Source organism: Zea mays, chromosome 1, assembly GCF_902167145.1.
Source record: "Zea mays cultivar B73 chromosome 1, Zm-B73-REFERENCE-NAM-5.0, whole genome shotgun sequence".
In the NCBI taxonomy this organism is placed as follows: domain Eukaryota; kingdom Viridiplantae; phylum Streptophyta; class Magnoliopsida; order Poales; family Poaceae; genus Zea; species Zea mays.
Window position 1 is genome coordinate 162,281,300 of NC_050096.1, and position 25,149 is coordinate 162,306,448.

At 43.4% G+C, this 25,149-nt stretch overlaps 1 pseudogene; it reads left to right on the forward strand.

Annotated features, from left to right (window-relative positions):
• Window positions 1-7,423: 7,423 nt before the first annotated feature.
• LOC103645000 (callose synthase 12-like) lies at window positions 7,424-11,841 on the forward strand (annotated as a pseudogene).
• Window positions 11,842-25,149: the final 13,308 nt, after the last annotated feature.

Below are 25,149 nucleotides of genomic sequence, written 5' to 3' on the forward strand. Positions count from 1 at the left end.
GCAGATTGTTCGGCGGATGGGCGAGCGGTAGAAGATGGTTAGCTGCCTGAGTGAACAGGCGCCGGTATCCCTCGGCATCGGGGGTCCGAGGAAGTCCATCGGCTATCCGGGCCAGAACGCCTCCGACTTTGCTCGGCGTATTCATAGCTCGGGCGAAGTCGGGGTTCAGGTTGCGCCCGAAGAGCGGATTCTCGCGTCGTTGCCTTGCATCTTGCTCGGCTTGCTCCTGAGTCCGACGGCGATCTCGTCGTCGGGAGTTCCTTCGTTCCCTGAAGACGCGTTCTTCCGGAGTTTCTCCTATCTCTGAGACCTCGTCTCGCGAGACAGGCTGCTCCGGATCTCGTTCTCCGGCTGCGTGATGTCGTCGAACGTTCCTGCGTCGGTTCCTTCGTCGGCGGGATTCTCGCTGAGGCGGTTCTTCTCCGGGCGCAGTCGGTTCATCGTCGGAGACGGCGGGCGATTCTGCCCTCCCGATGAAGAGGACGTCGGGGTAGAACGGCATTGCCGCCGCGGCGAATTTCTTTCCGTTCTCCTTTGAGGTCGGAGGAACGGGAAGAATGACTGGCCTCTCCCTGATCTCCTTCCTTCTCATGACCTGTGTCCATTCTTTCGTCGGGGAAGTAGACAGCGGAGTCTTCCGGGTCAGCGAGCTTCTAGCTCCAGCCTCCGCGGAGGCGATCTTGTTCCGAAGAGCCGGAGGTAGCGTTTTTCCAGCATTTTCGGAGTTTGTTGGAGGAGACTTCTGTTCCGGTAGATCCGCGAGGCGGTGTAGAATTCCCTCTTCGTCCGCCACGGATGAGATTGTTCCGAAGCAGAATGTGGATCCGGGACGCATGGTAATCTTGCTGTGGAAGGTGACGGCCATTGAGCTAGCTTGGATCGTCGACACACCCCCTACCTGGCGCGCCAGCTGTCGGTGTTTTGGGTCCGACCGCACACCCGGGGTTGCCCCTCAACGTGCTTTTAGGAGTAGGACGGTGTCGACGACTGTAGCAAAATGGTTCGTGCCGATCGCACGAGGGACAATGGACAAGGTTTTCAGGTTCGGGCCGCTTAGAAGTGCGTAACACCCTACGTCCTGGTGAGTATATGAGCGTGGTTACAAGAGGATTCTCTGGATAGAGGGCGCAGAGAGTTTTTGTGGGTGGCTAAGTAGAATAGGGTCGATCGATCTGAAGGGGTGCCCCCTAGGCCTTATATACTCGGCCGTGGAGCATTACATATGATATGATAGCAACAAGTAGCTGAAAGATAGTGAACTTCTTGAGCTTATCCCTACGTAACCTCCGTCGACTTATCCTCGCATGGCTCCGCTGCATGGGGGCTTCAGCGCGGGAAAGTCGGGTCTCTGTTTGTGATTCATTCGTTCGACGTTGTGGGCCGCCTGTGTTTGCACTAATCAGTCCCACGTCTTCTTTATTGGTTGTCTTTCCCTAGGCCCACGAAAGAATGACCTTACGAATTATTGGGCCCTTGGGCTTTTCGTGAGGCCTTTCACTTCTTTAGTGGACCCAGGGGATATCTATCCCCCACAGCTCGGCTGGGGGATTTTCTGGGCGCCCTGGCTGGGAGCAGGGAGGAGCAAGACACCGACTGGAGATGGTGGATTGGTGGCCGGCGTTGGAGGAGGAGGGTGCAGGGAGCTTGGAGTTGCGGCTGGGCGCCGGCCATGGAGGAGCCTCTGCGCACGCACAGGAAAACAGAGGGGAGGAGAGGGACGAGCTGGATAAGCAGCCCATGGGGGAGAAGGGCGCAGGGAGGTGGGGCTGCTGCTCACCGCCGGCCAGAGGTAGAAGAGGGGCTCGCGCCCATGGAGCTGAGGAACAGGGAGCCATGGAGGGAGCGTTTGCAGGGGCGTCGGGTCCTGAGCGTCCCTTGGCCACGGGCAGGGAAGAGCAGGGGGCGGCTGGAGATACGCCAGCGCCATGGACGCTAGGGAGGAGCTTCAGCGCCGAGGAAGAAGGGCGCCCTTGCTGCAGGGGCGTCGAGCGCCATGGGAGAAGGAGCTGCGCGCCCAGATGCAGCCGTGAGGAAGGAGACAGGGAAAAAAAAGAAGGTGGCGGCTAGGGGGGTAGATGAATAAAAGCCAATTTGCAAGAGAGAGAGGTGCTATTTATAGAAGGGGCATTAGGGTTAGGGTTTTAAATGGGCCCAATTGGGCTGGGTTGGGCTGGCCCAAACACGAAATCGGGCTGCGCTAAACATTTTCCGGAATAAATGTTCCCACCGAATTTGTCTGTACACAGAACAGAGCGAAATAGATTTCGGCGAACGGACGATTGAGCAATTAATTCGGCCGAGAGTTGGATTTGATTTCGCTCGGAAATAATTCCCTACGTGTGATTGGAAAATAAATCGTCCTGAGATTTGATCGGATTTGGATTTTTAGTCAGAGAAGGCAAATCGTGACATTTTAAAATCGCTGTCGATACGGGGTTTTGAATTCGGTTCGGACATAAGATATTTGGCTGAGTCGAGTAAGAATTAATTAGAGGACGACATATTGAGTATTCTGTCTGAGTGTACGGACTCGGATTAAAATAGTCGGACATCGATCGAAGTTCGAGGAGTTGGATTCGGACACAGATCAAACAACAGCCGTCGAGGGTTTGATTAAATGAGCTTCAGATAAGATTTATAATTCGAGATTGACTATCGAGTTTGCATTCGTTCCGAGAATAAAAGTTTTAACACGCTCCAAAATTGGCTGTTTCTCGTGATCGAATAACTCCGAATTCGGTGAACTTCCATGAGAAAGCCTGATAGACAGAGATAGACACGATTGAGAAATAAAATTTTTTTTACTAAGCACTCAAGTTAGGGACAAATCTCCCGACATAACACGAATTAGACACCTAGGGTGTCACAGTGGCATGCCCCACATTTGATTTGGGACATATGGTGAAGGTATGTATGTGTATGGATATGGCATAGGTGGATATAGTGGTGGAGGTGTCCATGCAGGTATGTTAGGTCTTAATTGAACATTATGACCTTCCGTCCTTTCTGATTGGTGTGGTGGTCCAATCGGCCTAACCTGCTGTCGCACCTGGGTGGGTAAGCGAGGTCCCTTTGGTGGCCGGTCGCTGGGGCCAGCCTTCCTTTTCACATATTTAGACAATAATTGATCAAAGGTCGGGCTAGATTTTACCAACCGACCAGTTGCCTTGAACGTGTTAGTTTTCCGCGTACCTGTTTCTGGTCGTCGTGGTTTGAAGGTACGTGGTCGTCGTGGCTCTTTGGAGTTGCCGGACCGTCCGCTGGAATGCTCCGGACCGTCCGGTAATGTTACGGACCGTCCGCGCCTGGGCACCGGACCGTCCGCGATGCGTAGTATGGGTTCTCGCTCATGTCCCTTTATCCGCGCTTGCCCACCAGTGCTGGAGTTTGTGATGGTCACCTTCAGTGTCTCCCCTCCATCAGGAGTCTTCTCGGCCATCACTTTCCTGCAAGAAATTTTGTTGTTTTCATCGGCCTTCCGTGCGTTGCCGATGATGATTTCTTTGTCTTTGCCCTTATCGGCTGTGTTGGGCCGAATTAGGACTTTTTTGCTATTAAAGTCGATCGCATTCATTGGGAAGGGCTCCGTGTCCTCCTGAAATTTTAATCGTCCCTCGTTAATGGCCGATTGGATTTGTTGTCGAAACACATTACAATCATTAGTGGCATGGGAAAATGAGTTGTGCCACTTGCAATATGCGCGACACTTTAGTTCGTCGGCGGATGGGGCGGTATAATCGATCTTAATGTTACCATTTTTTAGTAATTCATCGAATATCTTATCACATTTGCCGACATTAAATGTAAACTTAACCTCCTCCTGTCGTTCCTTTTGAACTGACTGCAAGGAGGAGCAAGCCGAAGATTTGGCCTGCTCGGGCCAAACTATTTCGGCAATGTAAACTTTCTTTGGTTCATCGTCCGAACTACTTTGATTGTGTTCTACTATATGGACATTATGATGAACCGTTCTGACTAGTTCTTTGCTTCGGCTTTCACAAGCCGAAGCTCTCTGATGTAATTGTGCTAAAGTAAAGAACTGGATGCCTTCTAATCTCTCTTTTAAATAATAGCGCAATCCATCAAAGGCTATTCCCGCCAATTGTTTATCTGTTAAATGAATTTGAAAGCATCGGTTTCTCGTACCCTGGAATCTCCGGATATAATCACTAACCGATTCATCATTTTCTTGTTGTAGAGCCACTAAGTCTACTAAATCTAGCTCATAATCACTAGAGAAGAAATGTTCATGAAATTTTTGTTCTAAGTCTCCCCATGACAAAATGGAATTAGGAGGGAGCGTGGCATACCATGTGAATGCAGTCCCCGTTAAAGATAATGAAAATAAACGCACATGGAATGCTTCGGTGTCGGCCAATTCTCCTAATTGTGCTAAGAACTAGCCTATGTGCTCACGCGTGCTCTTTCCTTGGTCACCCGAAAACTTTGCAAATTCGGGTATCCTGGTTCCCTGTGGGTATGGGTGGTGATCAAATCGGCTGTCATAAGGCTTCCGATATGATTGCCCCCCAGGGACCATGCTTACTCCGAGCTTATCTCGTAACGCCCCGGCTATTTCTTCCCTCACTATATCAATGGCAGCCGGTGCGAGACCACCGGCTCTTTGATCAAACATAGGTGGGGTCGGCTGGATGTTAGCATGTTGTCTTTCTCCCCATTGGTTTGAGCTACGTGGTGCATTTCCATTTACCCTATATGGCTCATAGGTTTGATCGTTTCTTTCCGGCCCTCTGGGTGGGGCCAGAAAGCTTTCCTGGGCTCTAGATCTTGAATTAATGGGCTGGTGCATTGCATATTGTGATGGGAAGTGTTGCTGGGATGGGTGAGGATTCAAGTAACAATCTCCCTCAAAAAGGTCATATGCGGACTGTCCGGACATTGGCCCGGACCGTCTGTAATTATGTGCGGACCGTCCGTCGTTGTATGCGGACCGTCCGACTGGGTAGTTTAAATTCGGTGCCCTATGTGGTGGCTCGGGTGCGTGTCTAGGTAACTCATTAAAAATGGGCCCGGTTGTGGCTGACCCGGACGGTCCGCGCTCGCGAGCGGACGGTCCAGACGTGTGTAGATCGGCTGGTTTACTGCCGATTTGCGTTTGCTCAGGGTACGTGTCCATCGGCATCCCATAAGGGGGTTGTGACTGGTCGTGACAACCTCTAACCGATGTATTACGTGTATTATCTCCTAATTCAACCTCGTGTGAAGGAAAATTTGCTACACTAGATTTATCAAATGCACGTACTAGTCTCCTACAATCGTTTTGCATAACCCCTATGATATTTTGCATCTGTTCTCGTTGTTCGTCTATGTAAGCTTTAAGAGATTGGAGTTCGTTGGTGCTACTTACATTTGGGGTAATCGTAGTAGGTCGGAGCGAAGCCAGATCTGTCGCCCGTTGCCGAATGACTTTGTTGTTCCTGTCCACTTTGAAGTCAGCCAGGAACTTCGCCTTTGCTTCTTGGATCAGCTGCTCCTGGCGCTCCTCGAACAGGAGCTGTTCTTTAGCCGGCAAGGCTTCCCATGTCGGTGTGATGATATTGCTGGTGGAAACCTCAGAGCTATCCTTTGAACCAGCCATTGAGGGCCGATTTGATAGGTCTATATGTGTTGTCCCCAGCGGAGTCGCCAAAAAGTATGTTGACGCCTTTTCGGAGCGTCAAACACTCAACAAGAACCGTGGCGGTGCCCTCTGCACAGGGGCGGACGGTCCGTGCGCGGGGCCGGACAGTCCGCAGCCTGGTGCGAGGCGCGGTGGTACTCTCTGCGCAGGGGCGGACTGTCCGCGGCCTGGGGCCGGACGGTCCGGGGCCTGGTGCACGGCTTGGGCTCCTGCCTGACGGCCGGACGGTCCGCGCCCTGGGGCCGGACGGTCCGCGCGTACACAGGGACGGCGGAAGATCGCCGACGGCGCCTGGATCTCGCTCCCGGGAGGGACCCCGTCGGGGAGTAGAGATCCTAGGTTGTGTCTAGGCTCGGGCTGGCCGACCTAGACTCCTCTAATCGACGTAGAGCCGAAGAGAGACGAAGAATTTGGGGATTGGATAGCTAAACCTAAACTAGACTAGAACTACTCCTAGGATAAAATGCGAAATAGAAGTTGTATTGATTCGATTGATGATTACAAATCGGTCGTATACCTCTCTATTTATAGAGGAGGGGGGCTGGACCCTTTACAAACTAATTTCCGAGCTTATCCCCTGATTTTAGCTAACAACCGTAGCACAAAACTCGGAACCCTAATCTGTTCTGCGCACGCGCGGACCGTCCGGCCCATAGGCGCGGACTGTCCGGACCGCGGACCGTCCGGCCTCAGGGCCGGACCGTCCGCGCGCTCAATTTGGTGCTCAACAACATGTATGCGCCTTAATAATCCTAAATAAAACTGCAATACAACCTTACTATCATAGTCCAACAAGTAGCACAAGTTTTTTTTTTCAAAAAATGGAGTCAAAAGACAGCATGCTAGAACAATGCAGCAATATTTTGACAAGTAGTCCAGCACATCTCAGTAACACTGAAGTCAAACTGGTAGCTAAATTCATTGACAACAAAAACTGAATTATTATCTACAATGTCATGTATCAATCTAACCATGGTTGAACAGCATGAAAGTACCACAAAATTGCATTGTGTTCAGACTGCAATCAACTATAGCTTATTGCAGATTAGGATGTTCATACGGTTGCTATGCCTAACTTATGCAAGCAGTTTCAGCGTTTCTCTTTCACTCCGCAGATTGCAGTACTTGTGTAGAAGCGTCTCATGCCTGATTGCAGAGCATCATCACATGATATAGTGTCTCATGCCCGATTGCAAAGCATCATCACATGAAATTGCAGGTGAACAGATTGTATGGATGAGTTTGTAAATCCATACACATCTAAAATCAATAAGCCCCATAGCCTCGACCCGTAGTGTTGGCCCGACCCGGCACGTTTATAATTTTTTACTTTACAAAAAATCGTATATACATATGTATAATTTATATTCAATATTAAAAACACCTAAGCATGATGTTCTACCGGTTAGACTATTTCACCCAGTGTCTCCCGCCCTTCTTCCATCAGGGCATGGGTTCGAACCCCAAATCCTGCACTGCTTTTTAACATTTTACGCTAATTTAACCAAATGGCGCAACGAGCTAACGGGCCGGCCCGGCACGGTCAGCAGGCCGGTGTGTCGTGCCTATGCCTGGACCAGAGCTGCGGCCCGCGGGCGTCGGGCATAGCGGGCCCATGATGGGCCACCAGTTTGGCCATCTATATGTGGAGTTGTGGTTGGTTGCGAGGAGGGGACGGGCGTGCAACAGGTTAATTTGAAATAGATGTTATTTGTAAAAAGATGACGCGGGTGCATAGGGTAGTAGCTAAGATAGAGCGCGGGCGCTGGGCATGGGGCCCACATGGCAGAGGGTGAAGCCGTGGTAGCACCAGGTGCCCACATTAGGTTCTTAATAGATTTATATAGATATAGATAGGGTTGTTTGTTTCGGCTTCTAGCCAGATTCTGGCCATCAGAATTTGTTCTGACTGGCAAACGTTTTGCTTCTTAGTCCGCTTCTTTAAGAATCGCTTCTGTGAAAATCGTCCAATTTTACGTGAATGTAGAATTCGACGGGTCATCGCGATTGGAGGAATTCATCGCTTTCTAAACCCTAAATCGTGTATACCCCTTCATCTTCCTTCCCACTCATTATTCTCGATATCTAGATTCTCGTGATAGGTAGATTGTCCAGGAATCTAGATTCTTAGAAAAGGTCTTTGGAAAAATGTTGTCCCAAACGGAAATAAGTTGTTTTGCAAAAACACTATTCATTATGTTGGTGTCACCACTGAGGCTCCCTTTGTAATGCAGGAATTACAAAGGAATCATACATGAATTTTATAGGAATCAGTTCATTTTCACATGAAAACACAAGGAACCAAACGAAATCCCGCATTCCAAAAGAGCAGTGAAAAAAGTATTTTTGGTTGTCTTGTTGTCGTCTCTTTCATATGGGTGGTTCATTCTTTTATTTGTTAGTGCTTTTTTATTCTCTATTAATAGATGTCCCACAAACTTGTTACCGGTTGATTTTTGAACAAAAATAGAGTGAAAAGGAAATTATGTTTAGGAGATATTATGCATATGGTTATCGGTTTTCCAACATAAGTATTACTAGTGTATATTCTACTCCCTATGTTCTAATATACTATTTCCTTTTAGGTCTCTGTTTTTGTGTCTATATTCAAGTTGATGACAATTAACTTAGACATGTATATAAAACACATACATCAAATATTATATGAATCTATTAACATTCTAAAATGAATATTATATTAGAATGGAGGGAGTATTACGAGCGATATTCTGACTTCCTTTGTGTCCAAAATGACAGAGTAACTTGCACACGAACCTCAACCTTACTGAGAGCATGTTCTGTGGGACCCATATGGTACGGCGACATGAGAATAGAGCAAGCTAGAGGAACTCGCACGACAGAAGGATGGGATAGAGCGTCGTGCGAGGAATACGGAAGCACATGACCTGTCAGAAGGAGCCATACCGTGTAGTAGGCACGCCCCAAGGTTGACCCTAGAGAGGTCCACTGCGCACTATAGCTGAGGGCGTAAGCTGAAGAACTCTATGTCTTTTCTCTCTTTCTCTCTCTCACTTGTAAGGACCGTCCCTTAAAGTATAAAAGGGAATCCCTCTCCTATTGTACGCACACAAGCACACCGGCTGTAACATGCCTCAAAGCAACACTACGATCAGCACTACACTGGACTAGGGTGAAAGCCTGAACCAGTATAAACCCTCTGTCTCAGTTTCTTGCTAGGATCTCCATGATCCACCATTCGGAGTGAGTCCGCGCTTCCATCCCTACCGAACACAAATCTATTGTCCACCAGTTTCTAAAACGACGACACCTATATTCTGTAATTGTTGTAGGAAACGGTGACGCCTAAGAGGGGGTGAATTGGGACTTCTAAAAATTCTCTCTAAGCTAGGCCACAAATAAATCCCTAGAGCAAAACCTATGCAAATAAATAATCTAGAATGTGCAAATTAGGTTTTGTCTAAGTGTTGCTATCTCTACCGCAAAGCCTAAGTTTCAATCTAAATAATCTAACTAGAGAGGCAAGATTGAAACTTAAATACTTAATATAAATGTGGAAGGTAAAGAGAAAGGTAGAAATGCAAACTCTCGTGGATGACGTCGATATTTTTACCGAGGTATCTGGAACCACACAAGGTCCCGACTAATCCTCGTTGGTGCTCCTACGCAAAGGGTAGCCCACGAGAGGGCCAAGCACCACGGTCGAGTAACTCCGTAGAGAGCCACGGGCCTTCTCCACATGCAAGTGGTGCTCCGTTTCTGGCTCCTCTCGGACGCTCCCAGCCGTCTCCACTATCGAGCTTCCGGCCGAAACGCCGCGGGCCTCGTTCCCTCCGGTACACGGTGGCAGTCGTGACACAAACTCGGTTGTCACGGTCTCACAAGACTCTCGCCCCACTCGATGCAATTACAATGGCTCGCGTAAGAGCCGAGGGGTTGTGTGGTTTTTCTAAACTCACTCGACTAACTAGGATTGACCTAGAGTAAGCGCATAAGCAGTCTAACTAACCTAAGCACTTCGCAAAGCACCTACGTTAATCACTGAGTGATTCTATTAAGCACTTGGGTGTTTGAGCACTTGCAAAATGTCTACAACATGTATTGGTATGCTGCTTGGGCTCCCACACCTCTAAATGGCCGGTTGGTGGGGTATTTATAGCCTCTCCCACAATTCTAGTCGTTGGATAGAAAGCTGACTGCTCTGTCGTTGGGCGCACCGGACAGTTCAGTGCCCTAGCCACGTCAGCCAACTGTTGAGGTCTGTAGCAGTCGATCATTGGATCCTATCGTTACCCAGACTGTTCGGTGCACACTGGACAGTCCAGTGCTACAGCCTGAGAGCGCCTAGTTGCGGGTCTCTCTGCGCAAACTGCCCGGTGTCCCATCGGACAGGTATTGTTCACTTTCCGGTACGCCACCAGTGCACTAGCTGACTGCCCACTTCATGGATTTCTTCGCTGTTTTTTGGGCTTCTTTTGTTCTTAAGTCTTGTACTTCTACGCTTCTTTTATGTCTTCTTTTGAGATGTTGCATTCTCAGTGCCTTAGTCCAATCCTCTCTGTATCCTGTGAACTATAAATACAAACACTAGAAAACACATTAGTCCACAAGGTTATGTTGATCATCAAACACCAAAATCAAATGGCCTGGTATCCATTTTTCTTACAATTGTCATGACAATTATAGTTTTGGCCAGCTCAAAAAATACCATAGTTTTTAGAAATATTGTTTAAATACAACATTGTAAACTATAGTATTTAGACAAAAGATAGCCATGACATGGAAACTTTGGGTTGGAGTGGAGTTTCTAACACTTTAAAAATATTATGGAATACCATGATTTTGAAAATATGGTTTTTAGAAATGCAACTAAACACCTTATGACATAAATACTATGGTATTTTCTATAAATCATGGTATTACGTAGAAAATATAAAAAATATACTTTACCTCCAAACATGCCCTTAGGCTATATTCATCAGCTACCATATATCATCCTCTATTTCAACTTCACTCTACAAATAGTATCATGTACAATGTAAATCCCCTATTTTACATCATCTGTTACGGACAGTATTATGTTAAGCATGCAACATATCATATATTACTTATGCTGCTGGGATCGTGGAAATGTGAGTAAGAGTAAAATTTGAACAAATCTGGCAGCATATGCAGTGTAGTTGTAAACTAAAAAATGTAGAGAAGTGAAACAAGAAACATTGGAAACGTTGACAGAAGGTTAGTACCATTTTCAGGAATCAGATAACTTAATACAAGTTTAATCTGCTTTATCATTTCCATTTCCTTTCAAAACAATCTAGTTTAAATCTATACTACTTATTAAGGCTATAAGGGTAGCCTGCCTCCCTTGCGTTCTGCCGTTAGATAATCTCAGCCACCCGTTCTATTGTTCTGTGATCTAAACCGTTCGATCCCGCGACATCGTCCGTTCTCCGATCCCACCCACCGGCCCCGCAGACATCGTGCTCCCTTCTCCACGAAATCCCCTTCACCCAAACTACCCCTCTCTGCGCCCCCGACATCCACGGCTCAGCCGAGCACCCGTCGCTCCGGTTCCCCGAGGTGCGGGCTGCCGCGGCGGCACTCTGGGCAGTGGGCGGCCTCCGCCCGCCGCCTTCTCGCTGTGGCGCGCCGATCAGGACCTCATGGATTGGCTCGGCGCCTTCTTCGGCTTCCAGCGCGACAACGTCAGGAACCACCGTGAGCACCTCGTGCTTCTCCTTGCCAACGCGCAGATGCGCCTCATCGCACGCCAAATCCAGTGCTCCAACACGGATCACGCACCAAATCCGGTGCTCCTGCGGCTTCCTCGGCCGTCGCCCCTCCGTCTACATCCCCGAGGGCGACCCGCGCGCCGATCTGCTCTACACAGGCCTACACCTACTCATCTGGGCGAGGCTGCCAACCTGCGTTTCATGCCTGAGTGCCTCTACTACATCTACCACCACATGGCGACCGAGCTGCACCTCATCCTCGAGGGCTTCATCGACACCGCCACGGGTCGCCCCGCCAACCCCGCCGTGCACGGCGAAAACACCTTCCTCGTGCGCGTCGTCACGCCCATCTGCGATGTCATCCACGCTAAGGCTGAGTCCAGCCATGACGTCAAGGCACCGCACGCCGCCTGGAGGAACTACGACGACATCAACGAGTACTTCTGGTGCCATGACATGTTCGACCGCAGAGCTGGCAGGGCGTGACCGACGCCGCAATGGACATGGGTAGCCGGAGTCCGCTGTCAGCCACCGAGGGCGAGCGCCCAGGCACGGCTACCTGATCGAGCTCTGTCCAGATCTAATCGTCTAGGGCGAGGTGACCCCCTCCCGGTGGTGAGCGAGACAGCCCCACTCCACCCCACCTCGCAACAGCCGTCGGTACTTCCTCTCTTTGGTCCATACAGATTTTTTCTCCTATATCCATGCAAGAATTTATTTATGATTTCAGAGACCCATGAATAACTAATGCACCAAAAGCCCCATCCCCACGCTGGTATAAGCAGTTTACAATTGTAAAATAGTATTCGTTTTAGTCGTCGATGGCCCTGCCAGCTCCGCCGCAGGTAACCCCGATGAGTGATCGTTCAACGTTGTTGTGGCATCTCGTGTCTTGCATGTGGTTTTCTATGGATTTCATCAAGCTCACCAGATTTGTACATGCTTGATCGATCTATTGCAGATGAGATCACCAAGCTCTTCCCCAACCTGTTGGGCCAGCCCTCGGTGTCACTGGTGTCGTCGACCAAGCCCGCGGTGACCAGGCCGCTAAAGGTCGGTGTCGTGCTCTCTGGTGGACAGACGCCGGGCGGCCACAATGTCATCTGCCACATCTTTGGTGAGTATGTGTTTGCTTGCTAAGCTTTTTAATAAGATAGGCACCAATTATAGATTTACATGTCATGGATGTTCAGTGAGCGCCATATTCTTTTCTCTAAAATAGTGTAACTGAAATACTAAGTGTCCTGCTGCTAGGCTGAGCTGGATACTCAGGGAAAAGCAATTTGGGATTGAGATGAGCCGAATACAAGGTCTACCTGGTGGGGAGAGAAACAAGGTATGTGCAATACAATACTAATGAAAGTGCAGCATTCGAAGCATGCTAACAATTAAAAGCTATGTAGAAGTTTAGAAAAAAAACTCTTGGCATTACACAATTGTATGATGGCTGAAGCCCTAAAACGGATTCCAACTCCAAGAGATACTGAAGTTCAAGATCTATATATATTTAAAAAGAAAATTTCAGTTCTAAACTAATCAAAGCCCAGGTTTGCAACTGTTTTTTTAAAAGAGTGCTACTTCATTTTTTAAAACGGTTTTCCTCTAAATCAAAACCATCTACATATTGTAGTAGATCAAAATCAGAGGCCCACCCTGTCCACCCTCTAGATACGCCACTAATCATAATACTAACAATTTATCTCATTAAACTACTTGTGGTCTTGCTGATCATAATAACTCCATATGTTAGCAAAATGTTAGCAATGTCTGCTGGTGGGTGTCTGTGATTTATTGTTCATGTGTACTAGGCGTTCCTATGATATTTGTGGTTTTATTTAATATATGAATTTGGCATTTCTGCAGGTTGAACACTAATTAGGGAACATAAGTTTATGACAGCAAATGAGATCATTGAGTTCTTCTGTGAGTTGATTGTTACATGCCTTCCCCTCATTGCAAAATAGAGGTTTGTCTTTCACTATGATCCCAATCTTATGCCAACCTTTTATTCAGGGAACATCTAATAGACTGGAAAGAAGGTATCTACAGTTTGGTATTTGCAGCTCCAAGGTGATCTGAGCTCCCTGAACTTGGTCACACACATGATGTTTTTGAAAAGATGACAAAAAATGTTTCCACTGCAGTTGTCATGCCTACATGCTGTTGTTAACAACCTTGGAAGCATGGATGTTTTTTATGCAAATTCAACCAAATATTGAATTGTGTCTATTGCTTATGTTCGTTCTTCTCCACTCTGAACATTTAATCCCCTTTTGAAGTTGGTTGAGAAGCCGCCAGTTAAGAAACCTTCTAGGTGAATTAAGTTAAAAATTCTAAAATATATAGCAAAAGAGCATTAGATTGATTGGGATACCACTAAGAGTGAGCAGGATACCACTAAGAGTGAGCAGGAGCTTTTGAGACATCCTAAATAGTTGATTGTTTGTGCTACTGAACCCCGGCACGCTTCATGAGAACAACATAGCTGATGTGTTGTACATGCAGTGGCTTGTGCTACCTTCATCCTTTTTTTAAATTCAGTTTTTGATTCTGGGAACCCCTTCTTATTATTACACTCAGCCTTCTTGCTATTGTGTATGGAGTATGTCCAGTTTGCTCTTCACAAGTTCGGAGCTAGCTAGAAAAAACAAAGTAATTTTGTGACCCACCTGATTGCCATGCTATGGAGCTTGCATTATTTCTGTGACCAAATGTAATAAATTTTCCATTCTCATTATTACTCTACGTGGTGCACGTAGGTTGAGAGTCGCCATGCTGTCCTGGTCCATGACGCTACTGGCCATGTCGGCTAACTCGTTTGTCAATGCTCAAGCGGGCTTGGTGCCACTTTCATTATTTCAGCCTACCATTCTCATTCAGCTAAATTTTCCATTCTCATTATTTCATGACTAAGTCAGCTTACGGTGGATGCCACCATCCCATAATTTACACTAGCAGAGATGTTGTCGCAAGAGTCAATGTTATTACATCAGAAAAGGTGTCAACGTCGTGTATGATTCTGTTGGAAAGGATACATACAAGGTACTTACTATATGTGCAGCTGTAATTATTATACTATCCTATAATAACTCCTACAATAATACTTTGGCTAGCACCTGATAGTAGCTTGTCATTCATCCTGTAAAGATATCAACTAACAGTATAGTGTATTGGCTGAAACAACAAACTCTGACTTTGTTTCATTACTAGAAATATTGGTGGTTTTTGTTTCAGTCATGTGGACGTTGCACCCACCATTTTTAGTATAATGTTACTGTATTTGAGTTTTGAGATGAAAACCTATAGAAGTTTAGCATCATTTACATTGAAGCTACACAACATGTCATCTTATCCCGCTTTTTAATATTGATCGGTTGGTTTCGACTTTGGATATCTCATATGCATCATAACTTTGTTGTAACATGTTTGGCTTGCCCTATTTTGATATCCAGTAGGCATCTATTTAGATATGCTTGTTTCATTGGCATGCTCCTTTTTTGCTCATAGATAAATAGTTATACGTGTCTACCTATTGCTTCAGGCATCTTTTAGCAATTATCTTACAAACGAGTCCATATTACTTGATTAGAAGAATAGGCTGAAGTATAATCGAGCACTTTCTAGCTTCTACAATTCGATCTGCACCTAATTTTTCATGTGTGTGTACACACTACATCATGTTGGTAAAACTCCTTATGTGAAACAAGAAACCATGTGTCTTGTCCGTTTGTAGAACAATGTAGCTTATCGATGGAACCTGTCTTAATTCCGCCGATCAATTTTTTGATCATTTCTTGCCCAGTGGTTATCATTGTGATGTTACAGTATTTGTGATGAGCAGCAACACATATTTAATGTTTTTGGGCTTCAAGTTAGGTAGGGCAGCGTATCAGCCTGGATTTTAGCTTATTGGTCAACATCTCTTATTAGCAACCATGTTTGTTCAGCTTTTGGTTATGTTTCATATCTCATCTCTTTTAATTAATAACTTTCAATTAATGCTTTGCAATACACATGAAGCATAAGAGCGTAAGAAACTAAGAAGGTCATGAAGGATCAAATATCAGTTGTGCTAGCAACTGTCGTCTCATTTTGCTCCTGATGGGGTGCAACAATCATTGCTTAGACACACTACTACTCTATAAGGATGCATTGTGGGTGTCCACAGTTGCACCATGCCCCTGCCTTCAGAATCATAGAAAATAATATTGTACTATTATCTTCTATGTTCTATTGTAGTTGGAATCGTGGGACTACTTTGAGTTGTGTAAGCACCTTAGTTTAACTTTCATCCTTTACAGAATATGTGCTAAGATAATAACACTCCCTGGAGTTACCTGTTTGACCCTACTAGCACGTATGTTTGTTTTTTTACTGTACCTTACTAGGGGATGCATGGGTAGCCATGCGACTTTGTGTTTTGTCCTTCTAAATTTCAACAACATTCCATTGTCCATGTAAAATAAAGTATTAACCCTTTTTTATTTGCCAGTTTGGAGAAAATGAGAGCTCTTGACTGAAATAAAATTGTTCATCAAAACTAAGGGTGGCGCATAGGTTTCATGTTGCATGTGGATTGCTAGTGACAATATCTCATATACAGAGTATTCTTGGTGAATAGTGATAGACTACTAGCACTCTTCTTTTTCTTTTTGTCGTTTAGGAATCACAGTTTTTTCTCTATTTGCCAGGTGAGAGATGAGCTTGAACAATTATTGGATGATGACGACGACATGGCTGATCTTTACTTGTCTAGAAAGTTGGCTGGGGCATCTTCCCCTGTCAGTGGTTCTGTCGGACCAAACTGCCCTGCATCCCCAACTATTGGCTCAAAAGTATCAAGAGCAAGCAGAGCCAGTGCAGCTACTGTGCCTGGAAATGAGAATGACGTTGAAGAGGTAGAGATGTTGCTAGAGGTTTGTATTTTGTTCCTTTACCTGACGGACATAATGTGACACCCCAGGTGTCAATTTCGCGTTATGTCGGGAGATTTATCCTAATCTCGAATGCTCAGTGAAAATTTCTATTTCTCGATCACATCTATCTCCATTTATCAAGTTACTCATGAAAGTTTCACCAAGTTCGGAATTATTCGATCTCAAGAACAGCAAAATTTGGAGCCTGTTAAAACTTTTTGTTTCTTGAAGCAAACACAAATTCGAAAGTCAATCTCATCTCGCAACTCCCGTCCAGACTCATTTATTCGGACTCTCGATAGTTGTTACGTTATCCAATCGGTGTCCGAATCCGCTTTCTTGATATTCGGTCCATGTCCAAATACATAGTCCGAATCCGCATTCTCCAGCGGAATCTCTGTTGGGCCAATCTCTAATTAATTCTTATGCAAATCAACTTCTTATCTCTATATCATCATTCATCTCTATCTATCAAGTGTATTCTAAAGATTTCTCAAAGTTTGAACCAAATGCTCACATCAAAACATAAATCATATACTTGCTTGAAACTTCTCGTTTGAACATGTGCAAATTTTGAAATTCAACCAAGTCTTGTAATCTTGCTCAAACAACTCTATATTAACTCTACAACAAAAGTTATTAAGGGTTCATGTAGAGAAAATGCCAAGAAAATATCGAGAAAATACCCCGATTGCCTTAAAAATATAATTTGAAGCCTTATAATGATGCTACCTTGACAAAAGTGAAACTTTAATTTATATTCAAGATATGAGGTTTGACCTTTAATAAAAGTTGTAGAACCTGTGTTATACAACAAATATTATATTTAAACCAAGCCTTGATTCAACCTCTAAGTATCTCAAACAGTGCCATCAAGACAGAATAAAAATCTGATTTCAGGATTCAAATTCTTCTAAGTCTGAAATTAGCGTTGTTCGGGTCGACGTCCCGCGTTCCCAAATTTTTGTTGAACAACTCAAGTTTTTCCAAATATAAAAGTTGTTAATAACTAATAGGGGCACAACATAATAAAAGATGGCATTCATCCGATTCCGTTTGACATGCTTTGACATTCAGTTTTCACTATTTTCTAACCCACTGACAAACCAATTTTCGTGGGTCTTTATCTCTCTAACCAGTGCTCGAATCACCTCAAGTGTTGTACAAGATTTGTAGAGTGTACATCAAGGAAGATATTTCCTACAGTAACCTTGATCCGATTCCAAAGGGAAAACGACGAAAATAGGCGCCCAAAGTCGCTCTGCCATCACCTGCCATCTGCTGTTGCAGTCTGACATGTCTAGAGCTTCGCTCTATAAATGGCAGCCCATCCTCTCCCTTCTCCCACACACCACTCCCTTCTCTTCTCTGTTTTGGCTGAGCAGGGAGCTCCTCCTTCTTCCCCATGGCACCCTCCCCCATCCATGGCCGTCTCCCCTCCCTCACCTCCCAGCCCGGCCCCTTCTCTGCTCTCTTGCGTGGAGGAGATGGCTGGAGCTTGAAGAAGACCTCCCTGTGCCTATGACGAGTGGGCCCAAGGCCATGGGTAAGAACACACAAAATTGCAGATTTGTGTTCTTATTTCAAATATTCATATCTCGAGTTTTAGAGCTCCTAAAATCGTGAAACTTGTTTTGTTGGCTTCCTTATGAAATGCTCTAACTATTGGATCTATATGTTGGTATGGTTTAGTGGAAAAGTTTTTCTGCAGAAATTCGTATTTAAAAACTGGTTTACAAAATAAATGAACTTGCTTCTCTCCATAGTTTTATTTATAAAAATCCAAAAATGATGAAACTTGTTTTGTTAGTTAGATGCTGTCATACTCCATCTACGAAAAATATAAAACTTGTAGGTTGTTCACTGTTTTCTTGGTGTGTTAATTAAAACATGTTAAATAGGAAAAAGATGATTGTTTTGCTTGTTATTTTTAGATCTGTAGCTCTAGTGCTCCAAATGGATTCATATTTTTACAGTAGACTCTTGTTGTGATGCTTGGTGACTGGTAAACATTTCATGAATTGTTGTGCACGTATTATTAAGTTAGTGATTTAACTTGTTTAATGCACCTTAAGTAGTTTTAAATGATTTATAAAAAATATATGGATGTAAAAATGGAAAATGATGTTCCACTGTTCTTGTATGATACTATAGTAGCCTAAGAAAACTTGATATGGTCATGCATCCACAGAAAATAATTAGTTTTAGATTTAACCTTGTCTCACATGCTTTATTGCATCAACAATTTGTTATTTTTGTAGTAAATAAAATATAAAACCTGGGCATGTGAAATTTATACATTAGTCATAATTTATTATTAACTATGCCTCATAAAAATTCCAGCCCCAAATTAGATAGTTTCATATGGTGCTAAAATAACAGCTAGCCCTTTTATAATTACACGAGATAGTGAAAATTAGGAGAAAACAAAATCAAGCATGTTTCATGGAATGCTTGAGTTACACCTTAACACCAATTAGAGTTTAAATGGTTATGTCATGATGGTCTAAAGTTAAATATTAGTATTTAATCACAAGTTTGTGTGATGTCGGACATGTGTGCCGAAGTACTTTATTTGGTGCATGTGTTTGTTAATTGTGTGGTAATAACTCTAGCGCACGAAATGACTCGGATAAAATTTGTAAGTGACTTGTTGGTCCTAATTTGTTTGTTTCAACTCTAATAAATAGTAAAGTGTTAGAGTAATTTCAGTCTCTAGAACATGACAATTCTTAAAGTAAAAAGGAGCTAAAATTTATAGTTGTTGTTTTGGACTGCACACACTGTTTTAGTTGTGCTGTTTGTTTGATGAACTAAATCATGTTTTCTGTAGAAAAATCATATATAAGAGTTGTAGAAAACTCTATTATCTTGCTGGTGTTAAAATTTGACAGCCATAGGTCTGACAGTTTAGGAGTTATGCTGTTCACAAATTCAGTAACTGAATCTGTCCAAATTCTGTACTGATTTCAGAAACTGCATTGTTTGCTCAATTTAATATTGCAATCTGTTCATGGTCGTTATAAGAAAGTTGTAAATGCTTTTCTGATCTTGCTTGTGTTAAAATTTCATAACCACAGGCCTGATAATTTAAGAGTTATGAATTTTACAAAATGATTGCTGTGTTCTGTCCACTGTCAGAACAGATTTTGAAAACTGAATTGTTTGACTTGGTTAAAGATAGAATCGCTTCTTGGTAATTATAAAAGTTGTGTAGTGCTTTTGATGAGCTTTTCAAAAAATCTTGAATCACTCTTTTTGATGATCTGAAGATTAAGTTGTAGATGTTTGAAGTGTGAAGTCTGAATCTATCCAAATCTGGACAGCAAAGCCTTCTAGTGTCTTTTACTCTTGATACACTTTAAATCAACCTAAGATGTTTATAAATATTTTGTAGAATGTTTAATTAGATTTCCAGAAAATCTAGGATCAATTGATTTGAATGCCTGAGTCTCTAGTTATAAATTTTTGAAGTCGCAAGTCTGAATCTGTCTAAAGCTGAACAGAGCTATCGTTTGTCACGATTTAACCTTGTTAAGTTTCTAATCAAATTGAGATAACAGTACCAAAGTTATAGAGCATTCCTTAAACCTTCCAAAAAGTATTTGATCACTATTTTTGGATGAATGTCTTGTATGTTATAACTGAAACAATCAACTGTTGTGCTGCTGTCACAAACATATTGAATGTGATTGATTGCTCTACTCTGTTGTAGCTGTCTTGAGTTGACTGCTTGCTTGTTTTGGGTTTTAATTGAACATGAGTAATAATGATAGTGACTAATATAATTGAGGTTATATATAAGTAAGTAGTACACATCTCACTAAGTTAGTGAACCAAATTGGTTAAGGTCTAATAAGTAGCTTAGCTTAATCAACAGTTAGCAAGTGCAGTTATATATTAGGGAAACAAAATGAATAATGTCATGTCTTTGGCTTTCTGCTAATACTACTAAATAACCAACATCATTAAAGTAGTACAATTTGTAATTATGAATAAACTATCTCCTCAAGTGTGTTCTCTAGGGTGTATGCTTGCAGTAGAAGGTTGTGAATGATTGTAAAACCCGATTAAGCAACTATTCCTTTTTTTACTAAGTCTGTATATGTGTAAGTCATCGTAAATTTATGCGTACTTAACTAGTTTAATAATAAGTAACTAATGAATGATAAAAGTGAACGTGGTGAATGCTTGTACTTATGATGTCGTGTTTGCAATAGATAATTATAGGAAGTGTTTGTTGTTTTCCAGTGATGATTGACTACGTATGCCCGATGACGTATAGATAACTAGCGCTTGCGTACGGTTGTCGCGGTGTCTTACAATTTAATGTTTAGTTCGCTACCATCCATTTTGGGATTATCTTGTGACATATTTCATCATATTCATACATATGCATCCTACATCTCATTTAGGACCGAGAGATGACGATCGTGCAAGTGATGTGGTGCCAACAACAAGATGCAGTTGGTGGACGACCTGAAGAGTGATGGACTTAACCAGTGGATGCTCGCCAAGCGAGTACCTCCCCCAGCAAACACTATCTAAGAGTTAAAAATTAAAGGCAAGCCCCGGTTTTATGCATAACCGTTTATATATACTATTTTACTACACTTAATGTTTGTAGGCTTGTACTGTGCACTTAAGTGTAGGAGTTGACTGGAACCTTAGTTGCATGAACTCAGGATTCCTTTTGAGATGGATACTAGTATGCTAGGTCGAGTAGCTGCTTTACTAATTAGGGATCTCGGTAGAAGTCGAGTGCTTTTTCTAGCACTCGCGCGAGGTCAGGAATTGGTTGTATCCAGTTTTATATCGTAATGATGATGGTCTGTGGACAACGATCCATGGGGATGCGTTGTCTACGAGATGGAAATTGAAATAAGGATTAATGTGTGGTACCGTGTGTCAAGCGTTTGAACGTACTAAACATATGCCGAGAAATATGGTAAATCGGTAAGCCTAGTACCTGAGTAAACCTGGCAACAGATTGCCCTCCTCACGCGACCTGAGACGTGGTCTCCCATTCCGGTTATGGTGGGTACAAGTGCGGTCACTGCACGACGGCAGTCGGGGTCAGTGAGGCATTGTACGCCAAGGCGGTGAGCCCCTCTCTGCTGACGGGGAATCGATGGGGACGGTTGATGTGTGTGGGGACGGAGTGCCTCGCCACGTCGTGTGTTTAGGTTTACCTTGCAAGGATAAAAACTCAATTCGAATCGTCTGCTTCTCGCAGCCAATGAGACTGCTTGATCCATGCTGCTACATTGAGTAATAAGTGGAAATGAGGTGACTGGCAAAAGATGTTGATTGGTAAAAATGTTTGATACCATGTATGACTAGCTAGGTACTCATCTAGTTTAAAAAGGATCATACTAAAACTTGAAAAGCTAAAACTTGTTTTTAGACTCAGCTAGTGCTTTTGGCAAACCAAACCCCTCAGCCAAACAGCTGCATGTCTAGAGGTGGAGGAGTAGACTCCTCACACCGGGTAAGTCTAGCTGAGTATTAGTATACTCAGCATTGCTTGTGGCATAATTTTTTTTGCAGGTACCCCTTAGGGTGATTGGTTGCTGGTGTGACTTGGCCTCCATCCCTGCCACCGGGATAGACGGTCGAGTGGGTTATTGCTTCCGCAGTAGAGGACTAGGAGGAGTAGCGTGGCCAGGCTTCGCCATGTTACTCGGTTTCTCCGTTAGTTATTTCCACTGCATTAAAATTTATGGTTATTATTTCTGAAACTCCAATAATGTAATCACTAATGATACTTATTTAAATTTGTGGTATTATGTTTTATTGTATTTCTCTGTGCCTCACCTTCGAGTGAGCTAGTGGTATTCGATCCTGGTAAGTGGCTTTATCGGACTAGATCCGAGGGACTGACGGGTTATTCCTGTTTAAGTGTGTTGCTGCCCTTAAGGGTGCGACTTGGGCACTTAAACTGGAATAATTCGGGCGGTTCCGCCACAGCTGGTATCGGAGCGAATACCATCACAGAGAGTCAATAAGTCATGATTTCCAACCTTTTCTAAAGTAAAATTTGCTTAGAAACCAATGTTGGATAGATCGTCAGGACGATAAGGATAGACCTAGGACGTGAAGCCTTAGGAAATAGATGGGTAGCTAGGTGGCTATATTTATATAGGCCATAAAGGCTACTACTACTATTAGGAAGGATGCTATAGCAAGCACCCGAAAAAGTAGTTAGGTCTGAGAAGACGACTAGAATGAGCATGCATCCTGATTGTCGCATCATTGTCTCTTGTGCATCAACATGCTTCTCTCACCTTCATTCCAATAATAAGAAATTGTGAATAATGTGTTGTATTGCTAGGAACTGCGCAAAAAAAATCTTATCCTGTGTGTCAAGATAGTCTTGACTAGGTTGTGTTATGTGCTTCTCTTGTTTGGCAAAAAAAATGTTTTAATTGTTCAACTCTTTTTACAAAAAAATGTTGTCTGCTCTTCTCATGAAAAGACCCCCCCCACTCCAAACAACCTTGAGTTTAGCAAGTGAAACTTCCTTAAAAAAATCTTACTTGTGTTGGTATTTTCTAGCCCCCTTGAGTGTTTTACCTTTGAAGTTAGACCTGCACAACTTGTAGACCCCCATAGCTTAACCGCTAGCCAAACTAAAACTTTCCTTGTGCACTTGTTGTGTCAAAAAAAAATTATTGTCGGTGTCTAGTTGCGCAAACCCTAACAAGGCCATGTTTCTTTCCATAAATCCTTGCCCCTAAAACTTCATAGCATTTCTGTTAATCATCCCAGCTGATCCTGTTTGCCTACCTCTCCTTCTTGCATGGATCTGGTAATCCTTTTTCTTGTGAATCATGTTGGATTTATCATCCGAATCTCTGATCCTTCATTGATTCTGCCCCGTTATCTGGTTATCTGCTATAACCCGTTCTCAAGTATTGGATATTGATCTGTCTAAATCTCTCAATTCTGATAATTCTCATACTCGTTCTTCGAGGATCATGACACTGTTTTATCAATTTCTATCTCTAGGCGGTGTATCCATTTAGTTCAATGGATTATGCTGTTGACTTTAGTTCTCTCATATCTCATCAAGTTGCCAATCTTGATCTCATGGTTGGTTCCCCTCATATCCACTCGTATAAATCTCTGACCTGATAATCTCCGTGTTGATCATAAAATAGTTCTCTGAGTTCAAGAAAATTCTCATGTGATGCTCTTTTGCCAGCAATCTCTGCTTCAACTCTGATCACATTCTTATTTTCTGGGCCATACTCTCATGGGCTCCATCTATTTATGTCACGTGGATTTATCATTGGTTGCGTCTGGTAATGGTGTTATGACTAAACGACTGATGGTGCTGCGACGAAACCGAGAGCCTCTTATGGGCGCGCACACAAGGTTGAGCTGCTCGGTACGCGCTGGTATCGCGGTTAATAGTTGTGATCCATTATAAGACTACACCGATGTGCTATCTTTTGTGGACACTCTCAGAGTGATCGCTGCATTTTGTCTCGATATGTCGCGATATTCTAACCAAATCTGTCTCCAGTATCTTGTGAGATACCCTCTCATGAATTTGCATTTATCTTCAGTCTGGGAGTTACATGCTTCTCCACCCTTAAATATCCTCATTCGAATCTCGGGACGAGATTCTTTTTAAGGGGGAAGGCTGTGACACCCCAGGTGTCAATTTCGCGTTATGTCGGGAGATTTATCCTAATCTCGGATGCTCAGTGAAAATTTATATTTCTCGATCACATCTATCTCCATTTATCAAGTTACTCATGAAAGTTTCACCAATTTCGGAATTATTCGATCTCAAGAACAGCCAAATTTGGAGCCTGTTAAAACTTTTTGTTCCTTGAAGCAAACGCAAATTCGAAAGTCAATCTCGTCTCGCAACTCCCGTCCAGACTCATTTATTCGGACTCTCGATAGTTGTTACGTTATCCAATCGGTGTCCGAATCCGCTTTCTTGATATTCGGTCTATGTCCAAATACATAGTCTGAATCCGCATTCTCCAGCGGAATCTCTGTTGGGCCAATCTCTAATTAATTCTTATGCAAATCAACTTCTTATCTCTATATCATCATTCATCTCTATCTATCAAGTGTATTCTAAAGATTTCGCAAAGTTTGAACCAAATGCTCACATCAAAACATAAATCATATACTTGCTTGAAACTTCTCGTTTAAACATGTGCAAATTTGGAAATTCAACCAAGCCTTGTAATCTTGCTCAAACAACTCCATATTAACTCTACAACAAAAGTTATTAAGGGTTCATGTAGAGAAAATGCCAAGAAAATATCGAGAAAATACCCCGATTGCCTTAAAAATATAATTTGAAGCCTTATAATGATGCTACCTTGACAAAAGTGAAACTTTAATTTATATTCAAGATATGAGGTTTGACCTTTTATAAAAGTTGTAGAACCTGTGTTATACAACAAATATTATATTTAAACCAAGCCTTGATTCAACTTGTAAGTATCTCAAACAGTGCCATCAAGACAGAATAAAAATCTGATTTCAGGATTCAAATTCTTCTAAGTCTGAAATCAGCGTTGTTCGGGTCGACGTCCCGCGTTCCCAAATTTTTGTTGAACAACTCAAGTTTTTTCAAATATAAAAGTTGTTAATAACTAATAGGGGCACAATATATTAAAAGATGGCATTCATCCGATTCCGTTTGACATGCTTTGACATTCAGTTTTCACGAGTTTTCACTGTTTTCTAACCCACTGACAAACCAATTTTCGTGGGTCTTTATCTCTCTAACCAATGCTCGAATCACCTCAAGTGCTGTACAGAGTGTACATCAAGGAAGATATTTCCTACAGTAACCTTGATCCGATTCCAAGGGGAAAACGACGAAAATAGGCGCCCAAAGTCG